Source organism: Homalodisca vitripennis, unplaced genomic scaffold (genome assembly GCF_021130785.1).
Source record: "Homalodisca vitripennis isolate AUS2020 unplaced genomic scaffold, UT_GWSS_2.1 ScUCBcl_7431;HRSCAF=15122, whole genome shotgun sequence".
NCBI lineage: Eukaryota > Metazoa > Arthropoda > Insecta > Hemiptera > Cicadellidae > Homalodisca > Homalodisca vitripennis.
Window position 1 is genome coordinate 1 of NW_025783546.1, and position 16,970 is coordinate 16,970.

The 16,970-nt window shown below is 34.3% G+C and overlaps 1 pseudogene; it reads right to left on the minus strand.

Moving 5' to 3' along the window:
* Window positions 1–1,329: 1,329 nt before the first annotated feature.
* Window positions 1,330–13,464, minus strand: LOC124374176 (annotated as a pseudogene).
* Window positions 13,465–16,970: the final 3,506 nt, after the last annotated feature.

Consider the following 16,970-nt stretch of genomic DNA (forward strand, 5'->3'; position numbering starts at 1 on the left):
TGTATGTGGTTGAAGATAAGTCTTGTGTGTGTCAACTAGTGGATAGCTCTCTAACACTGCATCAATCAGGAGAGTGTTATGCAAGAAATTGGTATGTGGTGAAGATAAAGTTGTGTGTAGTCCTCAATACTAGTGGACTAGCTCTCTTAACATGCACTCAGGAGTGTATGCAGGAAATTGTAATGTGGAGTGAAAGAATAATGTTGTTGTGTGTCAACTAGTGGGATTAGCCTTCTCTAACATTGGTCAATGATGTTGTTTACAATTGTAATATATTCGAAACTTTTTAATAATATTTCTCATGTTAACACAAAATTATATATTTATTACAAAAGTTTAGTATTGTTCTTTATATATTGTCTATGAGTTTGCCTCAAAATATTATACAAAAATAATTAACAGTAAGATGTTTTGTCTGATTTTAATGTTTTGCTGCTCACATACCGTACAGGTTGAAAACAATTCATTGTGCAAATAGATTTTAACATTGTTTGATATTCTTCTGCATAGCGACTTATATGTATAATCACAAAGAAGATACACAGCTTTGTTAGAGAAACTCAAAGGAAGTCAAAAGTAATATAATAGGGGTTTCCATTAGATCAAAAAGATATCAGCTTATTTTTATTTTGCAGTTCTTACGGTCTTCTATCGATACCCGCTTCATAAACATAAACTATCAACACGCAGTCTCCGAATCAAAAACATTTTCATTCCTTTACCCAAAATTACTTTTTAGTTGTCCTCATACACGTGTTATTCTGATAATAATGTAAAATGCACATAGCTTCACCTTATAGTGAGAATGAAAAAGAGAATTGCATTTGCTTTTGCCTGTTTACCCTTTACACGCATATGAAAAGTTCTTAATAACAGTTATTAGTCATACAAATGGTGTTTATGCCTAACAATTTCTAATTGATATTTTACTACTTGTAAACAAAACTAACCTTATAAAACATCATGATGTAACATCTCCGCTGGCAGTCGCTACTTTTCCTTCAGGGGGTATCTTGACGAGGGCAGCGGCTCACAAAAGTCCGATGAACTCCGAGGACCCGAATGGTCCAAGGTTTGCGCCTGAAGGAGGGGAAGGTAGGGCTTGTGTAGGGGATTCATGAAGATGGCCCTCATGGGGTGGATGTCCCCATGAACAGGTGGTTTACCCCTCCAGGCCATCTCCAGTGCCCGTGATAACCTGCCACAGTACAGGATTCAAACTAATGGTAAATATGAATACATAAGAAACAAATGAGGTACTTCTAAGGAAATCTTTCAACGATAAAACACTTTATAGATGCGCACGGCTTAACCTAGACTCCACGATGGTCAGACGACACAATCGTATCCCAATTTCCTGGATAACTATCTGGTGCCATCCAGAAAGGGATTGTTTCCTATTCACAAGTGTTTTCGTTTTGCCATAGTGATCCCTGTCACAGACCATTGAGAGCAATAAGTCACTAAATCATCGGGTAAAGGCAAACAGATCATAGTGAATGTTCTCTGTAACACACTTAATGTAAATCAGAGATTATAAGTAAGTTGTTTCTAAACGTATCACCGTCAACTGGCCTGCAACCCCATAAAATACTGCCTAGCCTTCCGCATGACCCTGCTTGTGTTGGAGCAGGATGTTTTCCCCGGCCTTGATGTCTCTGTGGATCTTCCGTCTCAGGGTGGAGGTACTCTAGACCTTTCAACGTGTCGCACAGTATCGTCGCAATCTCGTCTTCCGTCAGAGTTTTCTTTCTTAACCTCATGATGTCAGAGACAGAGCCAGCACCGCAGTATTCCATTACAATCTGCACATAAACACTATCTTCATAAAGAGACAGAACACAACTCCTCATGACAGGAAGTCAAATCATACTAAGAATTATTTTACAATCACCTTTAATAAATAATTAGCATTATTATATTTTTCTGTGTTGAGATACACGCTCAATAGAATATTAGTGATTATTTTTTTGGGTTATAATAGCTTTATGATAAATGAAAACTAAACAGCATGTGAAACCTATTGTAAACAGAATAATGAAGACGTTAAAGTAAAAATGTGAAAACAATACTTGACATTGTATCTCTACAATATACTGTATTCAACAATGTTGTATCTAGGACTAACTAAAACATCTTCCTTGTGTTACTGTAAGTTTTCAATTTGGATAAAAACAAGTAGGCCACTATATTATTGTACGAATAAGTGGATATTATACATCAATTTTAGATTGATATATTACAAAATATTTCAATCATTATAGCTGCAGATGTTCAATGTCTCTCACCTTGTCCATGTAAACCCTTACACTAATGATAATAAAATTCTGAATTCTCCACCCAAAGATCTGTATTCTTGAAGTAGGAGCCGTAGTATTTAACGACATAAGGACTGTCGCACTGCTGCATGATAGAGATCTCTTTGATGAATCTCTTGCAAGTCTGTGTCCACCGGAACCTGCTTGATGGCCAACACCTGACCGGACTCCTTGTGTAAAGCCTTGTACACGCTGCCGTACGATCTGTAACAGTCAGTCATGAACACGTCACTCTACAGTATTTAACCACGTAAGGACTGTCACACTGGTGCATGATAGAGATCTCTTTGATGATCTCTTGCAAGTCTGTGTCCACCGGAACCTGCTTGATGGCCAACACCTGACCGGACTCCTTGTGTAAAGCCTTGTACACGCTGCCGTATGAGTCTGTAACAGTCAGTCATGTAACACGTCACTCTACAGTATTTAACGACATAAGGACTGTCCGCACTGCTGCATGATAGAGATCCTCTTTGATGATCTCTTGCAAGTCTGTGTCCACCGGAACCTGCTTGATGGCCAACACCTGACCGGACTCCTTGTGTAAAGCCTTGTACACGCTGTCCCGTACGATCTGTAACAGTCAGTCATGAACACGTCACTCTACAGTATTTAACGACATAAGGACTGTCGCACTGCTGCATGATAGAGATCTCTTGATGATCTCTTGCAAGTCTGTGTCCACCGAACCTGCTTGATGGCCAACACCTGACCGGACTCCTTGTGTAAAGCCATGTACACGCTGCCGTACGATCTGTAACAGTCAGTCATGTGCACGTCACTTTCAGTATTTAACCACGTAAGGACTGCCACACTGCTGCATGATAGAATGACATTAACATAAAAAATTCCTACAGTAGATTGTAGGCTTGACACTGAAACTGTCAACTGGCAAATCAAGGGTTAAATTTCAATAAATTTATGATTTTTACTTGTTTTGAGGAGTTTAATAAGTATTAAAAGTGGCATATTTAATTATAAAGTAGAAATACCCCAGTTGAAATATCACATCATGATAGGCTTCACTGTTATTGCATGGGAAACTTCAAGTTTATAGTTTGTTTCTGCAAACAAACAGAGAGACAGAAAATAAATGTTTCCTGTCTAGAAGAGAGATTTTGCCAGCCCTCTGAGTGACAGGTTTCAATACGGGGCCACCCAGAAATACAAAGGAGGGATATGCACCACCACCGAGGTCAATCTCATCCTTGTCTAGGTAGAAACAAAGTTTCATGTAAAATGTAAGACAGATGAAATCATTCTGTAGATATAATGTGGGATAGTTAGACTACACTAACGCTCAGCCAGTTTCCACTGAGTAAATTAGGCATCTCTTGAGAAATAACAGGGGATTGGAGATGATAGAAAGATTTCTTGATTCTTTTGATAGACTTTTTTAATGGAATTATCTATACATTTCAAATGATGACTTGAGTAGAAAAAAACTAACAATATTATAAGGGCGATCTTGCTTTGAAATGGCTGAAAGGACTTCATAAACTTAACTGTTTTTTACAAAATTTAAGGTCTTTAGTACACAAAACTTGGTCTTTTCTTCTGGTAATATTGTTAAGAACCTCGTGGCCATAATTTTGCCTTAAATTGAGATATTTCTCTTTTTATATAAATTATATGTAAACCTATTTCTGAATGTGAAACCTACAAACAATGTGTTAAATCAGACTTTTGTTTTTTACAGGAAAGATAAAATTTCCATACAAGTGAAACTCTAAAATTCAACAGATATATTCATGCAGTTTATAACCAAATATACACTTTTAATACTGTAGAATTTAAAATAAAATGTAACCACAATAAACTTGAAATTTACAAGACAAGTAATTTACTTAGACAGTTAACTATTGGGATGTGTCAGACACAAAATAGATAAACAAATGAAAAACACGGATTGGAACATTTTACACACTGCTATAGAGACAATTTCTTTTTCATTATTTTTTCTCCATATCTTGTAGTCTGAAATATTCCCTTTAAAATTATATATAAAAATAAGTATTGTGTTTTTGCAAATGTAATCTATTTTTAGTTTCAGTGAATGTTTTGAGGTGTTTTAAAAGTCCAGCTCTCGCACGATGACACAGAACATCTCCACTTGCCAGATCGTAATGTATAATGGTTTTCATAAAGCCAATTATCAGAGATCTGTCCCATGCAAGATTGTTTTTGAGGCAAAAAAAACAGAATAAGTAATGAGTCAACAATGTGATTTGAGTTTTGTTCATAAAGAAAAATTTGTAAGACAACACTCTTACATTGGTGTGTATTTGGCAGTATCTTGTTTTAATGAATGTGCAGTGGTTTTCTGCAAAGGATTTGGATGAATGTGGGCTTAATCTGTACAAACACTAGTTTATGGCTGTGAAAAAGTTGACCAAATAAGAATCAAGACACCATAGAAACTACAAGACAAGTTTGAAAAGAAGATAAAACAACATAAAAACCTTTTAAAAAAACACTAGAAGACAAATTTGAGGAAGATGTTCCATCCTATGGACCAGGATCATATCAAAGTTACTTGTTTTTGTTATTAGGTAGTAATACTTCTTTTATTGCATATTCCAAAAACTTTTTAAATCTTATCTTATTTTTTAACAGAATTCCTTTGATATTTCATTCTCAAATATTTAATGCTAGAGTATTATAACATATATCATTCTCAGGTAGGACCAATAAAATATATAAAAAAATTATTTAAACAAAAACATATTTTTAATTGTCGTTTGGTTCACAATATAAAGAAAAAGAATATTAATTTCATTGGAAAAACAAACGGAAGCAAATCATCCACAAATAGGTCCTGAGAATAAGGAAAATTAGTTAACATGAAAAAAGAATAAGGCATAGTGTTCCCCTTAAAGTAGGTTTTCCTTTTCATTACATTATTTAACTTGTTGAAGAATACTGACAGCTATAACTGTTAAACCTACTCGAGGAAGTAAAGACACTTCTTAGTTATATTTATTGCATGTGTCATGGGTGAAGATCCATAATACTGTTAATCCTTTTAGTGTGGTAATAGTTTTGAATGCACTGAATAAAAGCTAAAATTCATTGAAATCCCTCAACGTATCCAACAGAGTTGCATGTTGTAGTGGTAAATACATTGATATATCTTTACTGAGTACAAAGCTACTGAGTACTTTGCACTTAAGCCTAAAATTCATTGAAATCCCTCAACATATCCAACAGAGTTGCATGTTGTAGTGGTAATACATTGATATATCTTTACTAAGTACAAAGCTGCTGAGTACTTACACTTAAAGCTAAAATTCTTTGAAATCCCTCAACGTATCCAACAGAGTTGCATGTTGTAGTGGTAATACATTGATATATCTTTACTGAGTACAAAGCTGCTGGGCACTTGCACTTAAGCTAAAATTTCATTGAAATCCCTCAACGTATCCAACTAGAGTTGCATGTTGTAGTAGTAATACATTGATATATCTTTACTGAGTACAAAGCTGCTAGGTACTTACACTTAAGCTAAAATTCATTGAAATCCCTCAACGTATTCAACAGAGTTGCATGTTGTAGTGGTAATACATTGATATATCTTTTTACTGATACTTGCCACTTAAGCTAAAATTCATTGAAATCCCTCAACATATCCAACAAGAGTTGCATGTTGTAGTGGTAATACATCGATATATCTTTACTGAGTACAAAGCTGCTGGGTACTTACACTTAAGCTAAAATTCATTGAAATCCCTCATCGTATCCAACAGAGTTGCATGTTGTAGTGGTAATACATTGATATATCTTTACTGAGTACAAAGCTGCTGGGTACTTACACTTAAGCTAAAATTCATTGAAATCAGGGATAAAAGCAGGTAGATCATTGACAAATATCACAAACAGAAAAGGGCCCTAGGACAGAGCCCTGAGGTACCCCACTTAAAACTTTTAAAACATGCAGATTTTTTCTTCAGAAAATTTTTACAAATTGACATCTATCAGTCAGATATGTCTCCATTAACAACAATAATTCTTTTCCCTTAATGTTATAAGATTGTTAGTTTTTTTTAATAAGAACAATTATGAGGAACAACATCAAAAGCTTTTACTTAGGTCTAATAGCACAGCAGATGTTTCTTTTTTTGGCCTCAAAACCACTCATTACATGTGATACAACATCTTCCACAGCCTTAATAGTAGAAAGGTTTTTCCTAAACCCATATTGAGATGGGGATAACATTTTGTTGGCTTAAAAATAACAACTCTAGTTGACATTTTTATTGCACTTTCAATCACCTTAGATATTACAGGAATGAGCGAAATAGGTTGATAGCTATTAGCATCCTGCCTATCACCTTTCTTATAAACTCGTACTGTAACTGTTATTTTTAAATACAGGGTTGAGGCAGTGAAACGGCACGATTTTGTAAAACCACCAAAGATTTATTTACAAGTAAAATCATAATAGTTGAACATGGATCTCAAGTACAAGAGTGGAAATTAAAGATTTAACTTAAAAACAATCATTTTTTAAATATGGTGTCAGTGAGGTGTCGTCCTTGGTTTTGCACACATTGTCTAAGCCTGAGATGAAATTGTCCCATGACGTTTCGTAGCATCTGTACTGGAATGTTGTTAATTTCCTGTCGAATTCGCTCCTTCAGGTCTTCTTTTGTTCTTGTGGATTTTCCTGGAAGACTTTGCACTTGAGGTAGCCCCAAAGAAAAAAGTCTGGTGCCGTCAGATCTGGTGAACGGGCAGGCCAGGGGAAATCGCAATTCCTGCTGATTAGACGTCGTGGAAATGCAAGTCTGAGCAATTCCATTGAGACATTAGCAGTATGGCTTGTTGCACCATCTTGCTGGAAGAGTGTTTCAGCATCTGGAATCATGTCGATCAATTCCAGGCAGACCAAAAATGGTCAACATGTCAGCATAACGTCCAGAGTTTACCGTCACTGTGTTGCCATCTTCATTCTTAAAAAAAAATAGGGCCCCACACGATTCCACGAGATGACATTGCCGCACCAGACTGTTTACTTTTTCAGAATGGAGAGGTTTTTTCATGAAAGTTCTTGCGGGTTATCTGAGGACCAATATCTGAAGTTTTGCTTATTTACGTACCCACTCTAAGATGAAAGTGGGCTTCATCACTCATCCATAAGTTATGCACTCTTTCTTCATTTCGTTCAATAACGTTAAGCATTGACTGGTAAAAGCGTATACGGTTATTGTAGTCAATTGGTTTAAGGGCTTGCACTACCCTGAATTTTGTATGGATGATAGTGAAGGTCACTCTTCAAAATCCGTCTTAACTGATCGATTGCTGAGAACCAAGTTCTGCGCTGTGCCGTCTCGCAGGAGTTCGTCCCAACGCTTTTCGCGCTACACGATGTAATGTTCTCGGGTGTCCGGATTGTTTTTTGTGCTCGCCGCCTCTTTTCTTTGTTGTGCTAGCAGTATCTTCAAAGGTTTTTTAACCCAAAGGAGAAATGGCTTTCCTTGATGGCACGGGAGCCCGTGGCGGCAGGTTGAATTCACGACGAAAGGCGCGTTGAGCACCAACCACACTATCCGCGTTTTTTGTAATATGCCTTTACGGCATATGCACGTTGCGCACATCGACCAACGCTCCATGGCTACTGAAATTTCCACCACTCTAGACGCCCAAGATCACTTCCCCCACTCTCGCAACCCCCCTCCGCGCCCGACAAACCACTATCGAAATCGTTGCCGTTTCACTGCCTCACCCTAGGGTAGGTACTTCATGTAGAACCCAATTAATCAGGAAAGTTAGAGGATCTACTATGCTAGAAACAATCTTTTTTAGAACAAAATTAGACATACCATAGACATCCTGAGCTTTAGAATTACTTAAACTATTTACAATTTTATTTACATGATCTACAGTAACTTCTTTCCATTTAAAAACATTTGGAGGAGGTGCATTCCATGTTGACAATAATATATCAATAGGATCAGAGACATTATCATGACTTGTAGTACTGTTAACATTAGGCCTACTTCCTACATTTATAAAATGAGTATTCAAAGCATTGACAGAAAATAGGTATAGGACTATCATACTTATTTGTTGAATTATACAGCCTTCCACACTCAGAGTTAATGATATGCTAAGCTGCTTTTACATTTATTTTTTATTTGTAGCATTCATAATATAGTTTTCATTTGCCTGTTTTTTTGCTATCTTAACTTGAGACCTGTAAATTTGCTTTAACCTCAAGTAACTGATTTTGTAGTTAGGATTAACAAGGGACTTATTGTAATAGATTAACATTATTGACCTAATATTTTTCAACTCAACAGTATAACCATTTCTTATCTACACTATGAGACATTTACTCCAGTTACCGGTACATCATTAGGCTGTGTAGGCTTAGTTTTAATTGGACAGCAAAGAGTACAAAGCTGCTGGGTTTCTTGCACCTTAAGCTAAAATTCATTGAAATCCCTCAACGTATCCAACAGAGTTGCATGTTGTAGTGGTAATACATTTCATATATCTTTACTGAGTACAAAGCTGCTGGGTTTCTTGCACTTAAGCTAAAATTCATTGAAATCCCTCAACGTATCCAACAGAGTTGCATGTCCGTAGGTGGTAATACATTGATATATCTTTACTGAGTACAAAGCTGCTGGGTTTCTTGCACTTAAGGCTGAAATTCATTGAAATCCCTCAACCGTAACCAACAGAGTTGCATGTTGTAGTGGTAGTAAACAGTTTGGGACTCACCCTTCTCCAAGTTTACAAATGATGTCCAAAAACTTCTTCTGGTTGCCTGGTGAGACTCTCTTCCCGACAGTTTCTTGAGCTCACTGCAAACAAGTAGAAAATACATCAAGCATGGCTGTAGTTATACAAGCTAATAATGTCATGAATTTGTATTTGGTATTTAGTTTTGATAGTAGTTTTCATTTACTTAGAAAAAACCCCCTTACAATAAAAAATAGTTAAGTAAGTATTAATGGTAAAGGATAATCAAAAATACGAGAAATAATAATGTTGGATATGCAAGACAATCAATTAAATGCCATTAAGCTTACGCAAATTAAATTGAAAATACATATTTTGAACCAATTTTAAACTTCCCCTATTTATTTTTTTTGACAGTTAATGTAAAAACATACATGTGTTTATTTAAAAAAAAATCTATAATAATAAAGAGTGAAAATAAAAATGAAAAAATATAAAATTTTAAACAGAATTATACTAAACTTTCTTTAAAAACCTTACCATTTAGCTAGCATACTCACTTTTTTGTAAAATTACTCAAATAATTCTTAATATTAAATTTATATTTGCCAAACCTTGTATTTGTAAACAATTAAAAAAACATTCTTTCAGTATAAATTTATGTTCTTTTTAAACAATTAAATTCAATAAACTAATTAAAAAATAATTTTCGCTCATTATAATTTTGAGTTACATTTTCATGATATTAAAAATGTTAGTATTATTTTTATTTTTATTGAGACAATTATTTTCATTTTTTAATTCATTATAATGACAACATAGTAAATTATATTGTTTAACTAAACTATCCAATCAAATTACAAAACCATCAGCACAAAAACAAGCAATTTTTCCATTCATTGACATTGAGGTGGTAAAAATACTTCTCTACCAGAAGAGATTCATAGGGAGGTTTTTAATGGATAAGATTTAGTAGAATGTACGTTTAAAAAAATAAACATGTGTGAAAAAAGAACCCTAATGTTTTAAGCAATATATGGACAAGATTTTTTAAAATATCTAAAAACGTAGGTACACGTTAATATTGAATACACAATAAAAAATTAAATTGAAAAATGAACTAAAAAATTCAAAATATACTGTATATAAAATAAAATAAATCAGGAATATACCAAATACAAGTTAATTGCTGCAATAAGAAAATAACATGGGATAACAAAATGAAAATTTCCTACAAAATGTACGGTATATAACATTACTCCCACATCAAAATAAATAGAGAAAACAAATCTGCAGTTCCAAACCATTGTATCAGTGTAGGACACACCCATCTCCAAAGAAAACTTTAATTTATTAAAAACATGAATGTTATTCTTGTAATTCCTTAGTAAAATTGCTAGTTTTCAAAATATTCAAAGTTAAAATGTTTTAATGGTTGCCATTTTGAAATTATTACAGATAATATAATAATTTTTTGTCGTAATTGGCCTTGTTACCATACACATATTTTTTTTAGAAAAAGAAACTATATTGGAAAGGTATTGTTTTATTTTACATTTAGTACTATTTACTTACATTAAATAGTCAAAAAATGTTCAAAAAACCTTTTTTTAGTTATGTTAGTTTCAGTATAACATATTAGAAGAATGAGTTATTATTTAATAAATGAGCCCATTTCATGCTGAATTAAAAATCCAGATACAATTTTGAAAATTGGTTGTGAAAAGAGCCAAATATTGGTGAGAATTTTCAACAGGCACATCTCAGTAAAAGGTCAGGATTATTTAGTTAATTTTGCAAAAGATGACTGGGATTGAAAGTGTCAAGTTTTTTACCATAGGTTTTTAAAAAAAATTTTAAAACACCTAAGACTACATTAAATAAACGTGAAAAATAATTTTGTTTTTGGCAGATATAACACTTTTATGAACGTTTATTTTAAACTCTGCAAAACATTTAAAAGTGACCGTGGCAATTTGAAAACATATACACTATGGTGAAAGGCTTAGCAATATGGAGACATGTAATCTACAATTGTTTGGCAGCAAAAGGGGTTAACACTCACAGTTTTTGTGAAGATTTTATAATATGGTATTCAGCCTAGACAAAATTTTACTTTTTCTCATACAGGACCTTGATTTGATTAAAAACATAAGTAGTTGCTTTTTTTATACAGCGGCCACTATTTATTAAATATTGTAGCAAGAGATATTGGTATGTAATATTCAACATACTTCTAACCTCCTTTTTGGAGAAAGAATAGTATGGGTTTAGATATTTTGAGACGTGGGAAAATATTTTTGCTCCATGATTTAATTTAAAAAAGGTACTTTATATTAACTGAGTACTCTTCACAAGTTAGAGAAACCAAGTTAAGTCCTAAATTAGCAGAATATTCAATTTTAAAACAATACTGAGTAAATCGAGTGAACATTAAAACAAGATACAACACAAATAAAATCACTTTACTAGGGTAAATATAATGTATATTCAGTTTTTTATAAGTATGAATATGTCTACAAGTTTAAACAAGACAAACACAGGATGTGTCACAGATGAAACCCTAATCATACAATGAAAGTTGTCCCAACATTCTGTGGAGAGAGAGACAAGATGTTACAAACCTCAGGAACAATGTTACTATTTCGGTGGCAGGCTTCTACTATCTGTCTAAATATAACAGGGACATCTGTGCTTGTTTAGAACCTGACAGAGAAATGAATCCCCACAACAAACCATTATCATTGCTTGAAACTTACCAACAAAATCTAAAACTAAGTTAAGCTATTTATTCTGTTAATGATTAAAAAATACTGATATACAATCAATCTTTCATTTGAAATCCCTTTCAGTAAATACAGCATTATTTAAAACAACCAAATGTTTCCAAAAATCCAGTGAAATGTTTGACAGACGGACTGTCAATATTGTCCCTGACAGCTATTGTCCATATGTCCATTCTCTACCCTTGTCAAATTACGAGAACTTTAAACATTGATGATTCAAACATATTCTGCCACATTAGTGATGGGGTGTGATAGTTTAAAATTTTCTAAAAAATAACGTACCAACAAGGTGATAATAAAACATGTTAAAATTTCAAACAGCCATTAGTTTTTCACCATTAATACTCTTTACCAAAATCTTTAAAATTAGGGTTACTAGATGTGACTTTCCATAAGAAATATTGGAGTCACCCCAGATAGCCATTTTGAAAAAAAAAAGCCGCAAAAGTAACCAAATACTACATTCTCATTCACTGCCAGATATGTTACGTTTGTGGTTTTCCTGGATGAAGCAGTGAAAACTATACAAGGGCTTTGAAATAGCCACCACTTCCTCATGGTTTTGTGCAGAACCAAGTGGTCAGTGATGTGATTAACCAGTACCAACCTTCCTACCACCACCAGCAGCAGGGATATATTTGTGTTAAGCTTATTTTCTGGGTACCGTTCCTGGCAAACTTCCTTAAAGATAGTATTGGTCAACAAGAACTCGAATCTTCATTGATCTACAGTTGCCAAAGTAGTTTTATTACTCCTTTTGCAATATCAAGACATCCCTGTGGCAAAGAAGAAATATTTGGTAAGTAAAGACCTAACTCAAACTTCACCAATTAGGACATGTAGAAAACGCAAGTCGAGAAACGTGTCATTTGGATGTGTTATAAACATTATTAATCTTGAAGAACCTTCAACAATTTTAAACTTTTTATTCTAAAAAAACGTTTATTTCTATTTGAAAACTATTACGGATTTTAAAAATATTCTATTATTAAATTTAAATTTTTTAACATCTGGACATAATGTTTAATGTGTAGGCTTGTGACAGACTTCAGCTCTCATTCCATGCTTTGTTCATCAGCTAGGTCAACCACAACTGGAGAACTCTTCGTGCTTTATAAAAATTTCATAGTTAATATCCCACTTTTCTGTATTTAACCTACTGTAATTATTTACACCTTCCCATTTTCAGTACTTGCAATTTTAACATAAGAAATGAATTATTTTCTCTTGTAGTAACAGAATCCAATTAAATGTTTTCATTTATCTAGGTAATTAGAATACAACCTAAAGTAAATTTACAATATAAAAAATATTCAATAACTTTTCATCTTCATTCAAATACATTTGTATTATTTGAAAAATTATTTTTTTTAATTCAAATGTATGTTTAAACGTGTAATCCCACATCATAGTCCTGACTATTAAGCCTGTTTACATCGATTTGGTACTTCTGTTATTAATGATCTTTTCCATCGTTAAAGATGCTTTAAAAGTGACGCAAAGCTCTCGAGAACCCCCTCAACAAAATGAAAATACATTCTAATGACTTCTATGTCGGACTGAGAGCCAAACAAACCGCACCAGTTGTCAGTGTGGTGTTGCGGCAGAGAGGCACACATGAGTCGGCGCAGCCTGCGAACACGGCAAGTCTGGCAGTTGATGGTAGGCATACTGGGCTCGAATCACTCCACCGTTCTTTAAACACCAGTGTGTTCTCCATAGTTCTCCAATCTTCATCACTTCACATTCCCATCACTTGTACTGCAGTCACACACTGACACGCACAGTCCATGACCAATACACATGAGAGTACACATAGTAAATGACATTGCTTCATTTTGAAATGCACCTTTCTTAGAGTCAGTGAAGTTGTTGAAATTTTTGATATATCAAACCTATCCAGTAATAACAGGGAATGCCAGAAATAGTGCCAGTGACTGCCAGATGATGGCTCCATTCCAGCAGGTTGGATGACTCCAGCCTCTCACAATATTTGTTCAATCATAAAATAGGAATGTTGGAGTTGAAAATCAAGTCCATTCCATCCCTATGATAAATTTCAGAACTAATAGATAAAAAATATTTAAATAAAACATAAAAGTTACAAAAATTTCCTACATAAAAATAATTTTAAATTTTGTAAGAACAATAGTTTCTCAGTAACTTCTCCATGTTTTTAAATAGTTTATTATAGGTTTTATTGTTGTGCCTTTCTTTGAGAGCCTTTAATACAGCTTCATTATATTGAAGGAAGAATGCAACTTTGAATTAAAAATAAATCATGATGTTTCTACTAATAATATAATTGTTTAATGGTACAATTTATCTAATAGAAAATTATTGGTTGAGCACTTAGAGGCCTCCCCCACCCGTCGCTGATCAACGAAATCTGATTTCTGTCTGTCAGTACATACTACAACTGTTGATCTACAGAATTTATCTTCATATTTGTTAAAACTTGAACACAAATACACAATAATTATTTTCTTTTTTGCCAAAACGCTATTGAAATGAGGACTAGACATTTTCGTTTATGTAGTTTCAAATGCATTTACTAACTTTCAACATTAATATTATCTTTACTGAAAAACCAAATAAATTATGTAATCTTCCAATAACAAATATACATTTGCTTAAATAACATATTTTCAATGTTTATATTTCAAAGTGGAAAAATAGAGATATCAAGATTGCACAACAAGGTAGTTCAGGAAGAAAAGGGACTCTTTATATTGGAGCACCTCTAGAATGTAAAGAATCCCTTTGAGGATTCAACAACCCTCCATGTTCCTGCAGGCAAAGTGATGTTTCCACTACAAAACTAGTCTATATTGCCCAATGACCATATAAGGAAATATACAACAAATATTTGACCTTGACGTTGTACACTAATGAATAAAAGTGATCGTAATAGGTGTAGCCTCGTTATGACTAATTACAAGGTGCCTTATAGCCGTAACTAAGGGGATGTACAATAAAGATTTGACTCTGGACGTTTTTGCACTGGAAATGAAAGCGATCGTAATAGGTGTAGCCTCGTTATGACTAATTACAAGGTGCCTTAATAGCCGAAACTAATGGGATGTACAATAAAGATTTGACTTTGACGTTGTGCACTAGAATGAAGGCGATCGTAATAGGTGTAGCCTCGTTATGACTAATTACAAGGTGTCCTTAATAGCCGTAACTAAGGGGGTGTACAATAAAGATTTGATTTTGACGTTGTACACAAATGAATGAAGGTGATCGTAATAGGTGTAGCCTCGTTATGACTAATTACAAGGTGCCTTAATAGCCGTAACTAGGGGATGTACAATAAAGATTTGACTCTGACGTTGTGCACTAGAATGAAGGTGATCGTAATAGGTGTAAGAATAAGAATAAGAATAAGAATCATTTATTCCATTGATCTGTTTACAGAAATAGGACAAGTCATTTTAAAATTACATACATTGTTAGAGCTAAAAATTACATTAACACAAAAGTGTTGTAAAAAGTTTCACATGAAATTTAAGTAAAGTAGCAATAAATAAAAGTAATTATAGTTAGTTATAAACTAAAACCTAACATTAATATGGCAATTCATGAATTCCTCAATGCTGTAAAAGGATTTTTCACTAGCCAATCATATAACTTTTTTTTAAATATTTTAAAGGAAACAAGTCTCGCATCATCAGCCTCGTTATGACTAATTACAAGGTGCCTTAATAGCCGTAACTAAGGGGATGTACAATAAAGATTTTGACTCTGACGTTGTGCACTAGAATGAAGGCGATCGTAATAGGTGTCGCCTCGTTATGAATAATTACAAGGTGCCTTAATAGCCGTAACTAAGGGGATGTACAATAAAGATTTGAACTCTGACGTTTTGCACTGGAATGAAGGCGATCGTAATAGGTGTAGCCTCGTTATGACTAATTACAAGGTGCCTTTAATAGCCGTAACTAAGGGGGTGTACAATAAAAGATTTGATTTTGACGTTGTACACAAATGAATGAAGGCGATCGTAATAGGTGTCGCCTCGTTATGAATAATTACAAGGTGCCTTAATAGCCGTAACTAAGGGGATGTACAATAAAGATTTGACTCTGACGTTGTGCACTAGAATGAAGGTGATCGTAATAGGTGTAGCCTCGTTATGACTAATTACAAGGTGCCTTAATAGCCGTAACTAAGGGGATGTACAATAAAGATTTGACTCTGACGTTGTGCACTAGAATGAAGGCGATCGTAATAGGTGTCGCCTCGTTATGAATAATTACAAGGTGCCTTAATAGCCGTAACTAAGGGGATGTACAATAAAGATTTGACTCTGACGTTTTGCACTGGGAATGAAAGCGATCGTAATAGGTGTAGCCTCGTTATGACTAATATACAAGGTGCCTTAATAGCCGTAACTAATGGGATGTACAATAAAGATTTGACTCTGACGTTGTGCACTAGAATGAAGGCGATCGTAATAGGTGTCGCCTCGTTATGAATAATTACAAGGTGCCTTAATAGCCGTAACTAATGGGATGTACAATAAAGATTTGACTTTGACGTTGTGCACTAGAATGAAGGCGATCGTAATAGGTGTCGCCTCGTTATGAATAATTACAAGGTGCCTTAATAGCCGTTACTAATGGGATGTACAAATAAAGATTTGACTTTGACGTTGTGCAACTAGAATGAAGGCGATCGTAATAGGTGTCGCCTCGTTATGAATAATTACAAGGTGCCTTAATAGCCGTAACTAAGGGGGTGTACAATAAAGATTTGACTTTGACGTTGTGCACTAGAATGAAGGCGATCGTAATAAGTGTCGCCTCGTTATGAATAATTACAAGGTGCCTTAATTAGCCGTAAACTAATGGGATGTAAAATAAAGATTTGACTCTGACGTTGTGCACTAGAATGAAGGCGATCGTAATAGGTGTCGCCCTCGTTATGAATAATTACAATGTGCATAGCCGTAAACTAAGGGGGTGTACAATAAAGATTTGACTTTGGACGTTGTGCAACTAGAATGAAGGCGATCGTAATAAGTGTCGCCTCGTTATGAATAATTACAAGGTGCCTTAATAGCCTTAACTAAGGGGGGTGTACAATAAAGATTTGACTCTGACGTTGTGCACTAGAATGAAGGCGATCGTAATAGGTGTCGCCTCGTTATGAATAATTACAAGGTGCCTTA